Source organism: Tamandua tetradactyla, chromosome 5 (assembly GCF_023851605.1).
Source record: "Tamandua tetradactyla isolate mTamTet1 chromosome 5, mTamTet1.pri, whole genome shotgun sequence".
In the NCBI taxonomy this organism is placed as follows: Eukaryota; Metazoa; Chordata; class Mammalia; order Pilosa; family Myrmecophagidae; genus Tamandua; species Tamandua tetradactyla.
Window position 1 is genome coordinate 153,479,082 of NC_135331.1, and position 7,277 is coordinate 153,486,358.

Below are 7,277 nucleotides of genomic sequence, written 5' to 3' on the forward strand. Positions count from 1 at the left end.
CCTAAAATATGTCTGCAAATTACACATTATTATTATGTTTTTTACAATCACCACAGTCCTATGAAGAGGGTGTCAGAGTCTCTATTTGTTGTATGAATGAGACCCATATTCTCATGTGAATGAAACCCAGAGAGGTTAGTCCCATCATGAAATGAAACTATGGCAAATGGTGCCATTTATCAATTGCATTCCCTCCTCCCTCCCCATGAAAATCCAAAATTCTCACGTCATATTTTTACACCCTAATACTTACCTCACTTGATATTAGAACAAATATGAAAGTCCTTTGTTTTTAATTTATTTGTTATATATATGTTTTTTTTTCTATAACTGTTAATAATTTCATTGGGACAGAAATTCTTCTTTTTTTGTGAAGTTTTTTTTTTTAAGCATGCAACATCGTTCAAAACAATTGAACAAAGAATTATGGTTACAAAAACTTAATGTCTGCTCTTCCTAACATCCATTATAAGTTGTTCCTGAAAATGAGCAAATGTCAGTTCTGCTCCCCCCTAAAAAGAATTTGTCCTTCTCTGAGGGGTACTATTGAGTTATCATGTGCAAGTGTGCATTCCTCACCACAATACACGGTTCCAGTAATAGAGAAGGACGAATTAGACTGGAGAATATATGTAAATTTGGAGGCTATCTTCAGTACCTTTAGATCAATAGCTCAGAAAGTGAATGTTGTCCCTGCACTGATGGTGAAAGAGGAAGTGTCACAGTGGGAGTCAGGCAATACTCCCCTAGGTACATTTTGTGGCCATTTTCACACACGCAACTTTATTTTGTCTTGTTTTATTCTACTTTTTGACTATTTAGATGCGTTCATTTTTTTTCCTAAGCAGATTTATTCACACACCATATAACCCATCCTAAGTGTACAATGAATGGCTTTTGTTATAATCACATAGTTCTACGTTCACCGCTACAGTCCAGGTGAGAACATTCTCATTTCTTCCAAAGGAAAAAAAATCCCTTTCCCCCTTAAGTCCTCAATTACTGACATTTAGCCTTGGTATAATGCCTTTGTTACAAGTCAAAGGATATTACATTATTAACACCTTGGAACAGTGGCATATGTTTGTTCAAGTTCATGAAAGAACTTCTCTTACTTATATAATTAACCACTTACTGTCCACTCTGGGTTGCACTGTTATGCAGTCCCAGTTTTCATCCTCTAGCTTTCCCTCTGGAGACATACACAGCTCTAGTCTTCCTCTTTCAACCATACTCACACTCTACTTTGTTAATTACACAACACTTTGTGCTCCCATCACATGGTATTGTGGTGTGCATTTCTACATCTTCAGCACTGGTAGTTTTCTGTTTATTTTTTTTAACTTTTTTTATTGTATAATATAACATACATACGAAACAAAGAGAGAAAAAAGCCATAGTTTTCAAAGCACTCTTTAACGGGTAGTTAGTTACAGGACAGATTCCAGCGCTTGTCATAAGCCACCATACCATTATCTCAGATTTTTCCTTCTAGCTTCTCCAGAATATTGGAGGCTAGAAGGAATATATATATATATATATTTTGTTCCTTTTTTGTGAAAAATAACACATATACAAAAAAGCAACAAATTTCAAAGCACAGCACAAGAATTAATTGTGGAACAGATTTCAGTGTTTCAGTGGTTACAATTCTGCAATTTTGGGTTTTTACTCCTAGCTAATGTAAGATCCTGGTGACCAAAGGAAATATCAATGTAATGATTCAGCAATCATACTCCTTTATTAAACCCTACCTTCTCTGTGTAACTCCATCAACACCTTTGTAGATAACACTCATTTTTTATGTTAGACAGTGCTTTGTTATGTGCTTTAACATAATTTAATAGAATTTGTACTAAAATGCAAGAAGTATTTATTAATTCTTACTGACTCTTCTAAAAACTTACAAAACACAATCACTCTGATCAGACACCTGTTTTCAGACTGTTATTATTTAAACAAAAAAAAACAAAGCAAGCATGTGAAAAAGTATTGTATATTAAAAAGTGAAAAACACTTTTCTTTTTACTAAGTTTCTTACATATTTAGGGAAAGTATGTGCCATTTTTATATGTGGTATGAGTATGAGTATGGGTGTGTTGCTAATGTAAAACGTGTTTCTTACACTGGGTCACAGGTAAAAAATTTAAAAGCCATTGCCCAACAAATAATACCAGTGAAATAGTACTGTTAGAGACTTTCCCATATCCAGAACTCAATGCTTTGTTTTAAATACTTCACTTCTATGTTGTTTTTGTTAAGTAATTGTGAATACAGCCTCAATAAGAGTAAAAGACTGAAGTAAAACTCAAAAAAGAAAAACAGTTGTGAAATCATTGCAAACATTTGAGGAGTCAATTGGTTAATTTTTAAGAAACATAATACACACTTTAAATCTCAATTATTAAGTGTTGGTAGCAGGCTGCTGTTTCAGATCTCAGCTCTACAACTTCCAAGTTGAGTAACTCTTAACAAAGTTATTTAACCACACTGCACTGCAATTTTCTCATTTATGAAATGAATATAAAGTTACTCCCAGTTTTGCTGGATGGTTATAACAACATTAAGTGGTGTAATTCACATATTGAACTTAGTGCCTAACATGTAATACATTTTCAATAACTGTTAGTGATAGACTCTACAGATCTACAGGGAAGAATTGCAAAGTACTAGTGCAGACTAACTTAGAATTACTCTGTTTTATTTGGTTTTATATGCTTATATAGTTTATACTGTGGCAAAACAATCTTTCAAAACTAGTAGTTTTCTCACAAAACAATACATTTTGCCTTTTGATCTTGGAAAAGATATTATTTATTTCTTGTGTCTGATTTCTGTGACTGTGAATGGTAATATTTCACTTTGAATAATGTTTTACTTCAGAATCTCAGTAGTAGAACTAAAGAGAAGTAATGTTAAAAATTATTTCAAGGGTGCATGGGGTGGTTCAGTGGTAGAATGATCACTTTCTATGAGGGAGATCTGGGTTCAATTCCCGGACCGTGCACCACCCCCCCCAAAAAAATTATTTCAGATACCAGCATTTCAACAGTCAGCTCCATTCACCTGTACACACCCAAGATTGTTGTCTTGCACAATAGATGCTCTGTCTATTGTACTTCTATGTGTCTGTTCCCATGGTCTCTGTGAATTGGGAATGCATTGGGAGATGATGTATATCTGATATATTCCCATGAAATAAACTGCCGGCAATATTTCAAACTTGTATTTTAACTGTCCAGGAAGGGGGCGAGAAGAAAAAACTTTTGCTTAGGTCATGTCCAAATTATGAACTGTGTATCTTATTTTTAAAGATCATTCTTTACGTTTAAATATTTAAAAAGAAGAAAAAACATTCTGAGTCATTAATAAAATCCTCTGCATAAATGTGTTATTTCTTATCCATATTGCCATTAAGCCAAAATAAAAACTGTGAAAAAAAAAGTGCTTGTAAGAGTGTGATTTATTTATACCTTGAAGTCTCTGTTACATGAAGGTACCAAAATTTTAAAAGAATGTCACCTTTTTTCTTTATTATGAAACCTAGAGACTGTAAAAAAGAAAAAGAGTTGTTTTGTTGAATTTTTGATGCTGGCACAAGGTTTTTATCCATCTTTTTTTTCATAAGTCTATGTATAAAAAATTCTGTTTGTTGTTTACTATGGGCTTGGTATTATATTTTGAGATTTAAAAAAAGGATTTGTATTGCTTGTTAAACTATTAGCTTATAAATTTAAAAAAGTTTCTTTACCTCAATTAACTTAAAGTAATGGACTAATAAACCTATAAAAGATGCTTTCTTAAAAAAAGAATGATTTCAGACAAATGTTTAAGTACTTCCTTTCCATAACTCCACAGTAGAGAAACCCACAAAATAAGATGCTGGCAAGTTAACAAACAAAAGAAAAGGATTATCAGACCCATGATAATTTTGAAGTGAGCTAAAAGAATAAAATGAATGTTATACAAAAATGGAAAGAAAATGGACATTTTACAAATGAAATATTTTCTGATTATAAAATTGACATATGCTTATTGTAAAATGCAAGTAATATCAAAAGATATGAAGAACAATGTTAATATTTTGTCACATAGATTTCAAATATAGTTTCTGTGCATATTTAGAGAGAACAGATTTTTTTCAAAAATGGGATTGTATAATATATATAGTGTGTCTATATTCAAACTATAATTTGATATATTGTTCAAATATTTCATTACAATACATTTTTCCTTCTCTTCTAGTTCCCCAAAATAGTCACTAATTATTGAATGCCAACTATGTGACAAATCTCAATATTAAGAATATTTTACATACATTTGTTACAATAGCCCTTTGAGACAAAGTTACCAGATTAACCCCATATTACAAAATAGGGTAAATGTGCTTTTAAAGTTGAATAACTTTCCTGAAGTGCACATGGTATTGAAGCTTTGAGGACTATCTGATTCCAGTACTCACTTGGGTAACCACTTTACCATACTGCTCCTTTTCTGTGCTATTATGCTCATCTTAACTTTCATTTTTAAATTTTTATTAATAAAATCAATCAACATACAACAACAACATTCTTAACATATAAACATTCCATACTTGGTGTGCAATCAATGGCTCACAATATCATCACATAGTTGTATATTCATCAGCATGATCATTTCTCAGAACATTTACATCACTCCAGAAAAAGAAATAAAAAGAAAAAAGAACGAACTTATACATACCATACCCCTTACCCCTCCCTCTCATTGACCACTAGTATTTCCCTCTACCCAATTTATTTCAACATTTGTTCCCCCACATTTATTTATTTTTAATCCATATTTTTTACTCATCTTAACTTTTGATTGTATTTATTAATTGTTTTACGAAATTTTAATTTATGATGAATAACCTAAATTCATGTTTGTCAAACCAACTGCAATTTATTTGCCCCTCATCTCAAGTGCGTTAAAATGTTATGAAATTTTGCAAGACCTATATGACTTGTTTTATCCACATGCAAAGACCTTGCTGCTGTGCCTAGTGCTTACTCCCAACTATAAAGTAGGCCATTGCAGGTACCTGGTTTGGAGGGACACAGGGGTCTGTCCCTTCAGGAGCGAAGGGGATTCAGAGCAGAGTTGATTTGACAGTGCGCTGGCAAGAGAGAGGCTCTGAGTCCTGCTGCCTTTATCCTTTCTCCATGGATTTGCTACTTGCACAAGTACAGAGGCAGGGACAAGGGAGAGAGCTGCACTGCAGCATCAGGAGCATGAGTCCCCTCTGGAAGGCCATGGACACATGCTGGCCTGGATCTAGGGGTTCAAGGAAAAGCAGAACCCCCCAAGCTGGCTATGGCCTGGGGAAGGTAAACCTCTCAGATGCACAGCTCATGGCCATATCACTCAGAAGCCTGGGAATCACCAGATCCTTCATGCCCACAAGCGGATTCTCTGCCAAGATATACAGTGCTCACCTCCCACCCCCAGGGCTGGTGGCTTTGGGCACTCATGGAGACCTGCTGCATTGACTGGATTCTCACCTGGTCTGGACCCTGCCCAGTAGGTTGGACATGGGAAGACATGGGCTTGAGGGGAAGAGGTGACCCAAGAGCACCATTTACTGCCTTTACAGTAATAACTTTGAATGTAAATGGATTAAATTCACCAATTAAAAGATAGAGATTGGCATAATGGATTTAAAATCATGATCCATCATTTTTGTGCTGAGAATCACAGAAATGGCAGCCTCCATGATCTACAGCGGTTTCTTGGCCACTGCCCTTCTGAGAAACCACGGGACCAGATGGCGCTGTGGGTCACCATCTGGGTTCTGGGAGGTTCTGGATAGTTTAACCGTACAGCAGCAATAGCAAAGGAAAATCTCACTGCCTGAATACCTGAGCATGGAGTTCTTACAAGAAACTGGTGTCACCATTCCCAGTGGGCAGTGGCAAAGTCACCAGATGAAGTGTATGCAATTACCAAAAAGTTATGTTCAAAAGATGTGATAAAGGCACAGGTTTTGGCTGGTGGTAGAGGTAAAGAGACATTTGAACATGGCCTCAAAGGAGGAGTGAAAACAGTTTTCTTTCCAAAAGAAGTAAAAGTCATTTCCTCAAAAATGACTGAGAAAAAGTTGACTACCAAACAAATAGGAGAAAAGGGAAGAATATGCAATAAGTACTGTTCTAGAGTGAAAATATCCTAGTAGAGAATAACTACTTTGCAAGAACAATGGAAAGGTCATTTCAAGGTCCTGTCTTAAGAGGAAGCGCTCAGGGTGGTGTCAACATTGAAGATGTTGCTGCTAATACTCCTGAGGTGATAAAGAACCTATTGATATTGTAGAAGGCATCAAAAAGGAACAAGCTGTGAGGCTTGCACGGATGATGGGATTTCCACCTATAAAGTGGATTCTGCAGCGGAAAACATAATCAAGCTATACAGTCTTTTTCTGAAGTATAATGCAACCATGGTAGAAATAAATCCAGTGGTAGAAGATGCAATGGAGCTGTGCTTTGCATGGATGCAAAGATAAATTTTTATTTGAATTCAGTCTGTCACCAGAAGAAAGTCTTTGACTTATGTGACTGGACCGAGGAAGATGCAGCTAAGGAAGATCTCAAAATTGGCCTAGATGGAAATATAGGCTGTCTAGTAAATGATGCTAGTTTGGCTATGGCCACAATGCATATAATAAAACTTCACAGAGGGAATTCAGCCAACTTTCTTGATGTTGGTGGTGGTGCCACAGTTGAACAAATAATAGAAACATTTACACTTATCACTTCAGATGAAAAGGTACGGGCTATTCTGTTCAACATTTTTTGGAGGAATCGTGCAGTGTGATGTCATTGCACAGGGCATAGTCATGGCAGTAAAAGACCTGGAAATCAAAATACGTATTGTGGTACAGTTACAAGGTACACCAGTCGATGGCACAAAGGCCCTAATAATGGACAGTAGACGTAAAATTCTTGCTTGTGATGACGTGGATGAAGCTGCTAAAATGGTTGTAAAGCTCTCTGAAATGGGGACCTTAGCCATACAAGCCCAGGTGGGTGTGAAATTTCAGTTGCCAATCTGATCTGAGAACTCAGTGGATGGCTAAAAGTGTTAAATATGTTATAATTATTTAAAATACTGTATTTTGTACTATTGTTCTTTTTCTTTTTGGTGTTGTGGGGATTGTAATTGCCATCTAGGCACACAGACTTCAAAAATTTGGTCTGCATTTAATTCTCCTGTTGTAAAGAATGTTCAGTGCAGTTATCTAGTTTCTTTTGTTGAAGTTT

General features: G+C 35.5%; 1 pseudogene; it reads left to right on the forward strand.

The window, feature by feature from the left end:
• Positions 1 to 5,720: 5,720 nt before the first annotated feature.
• On the forward strand, positions 5,721 to 7,069 carry LOC143682823 (succinate--CoA ligase [ADP-forming] subunit beta, mitochondrial pseudogene; annotated as a pseudogene).
• The last annotated feature ends 208 nt before the right edge of the window (positions 7,070 to 7,277 follow it).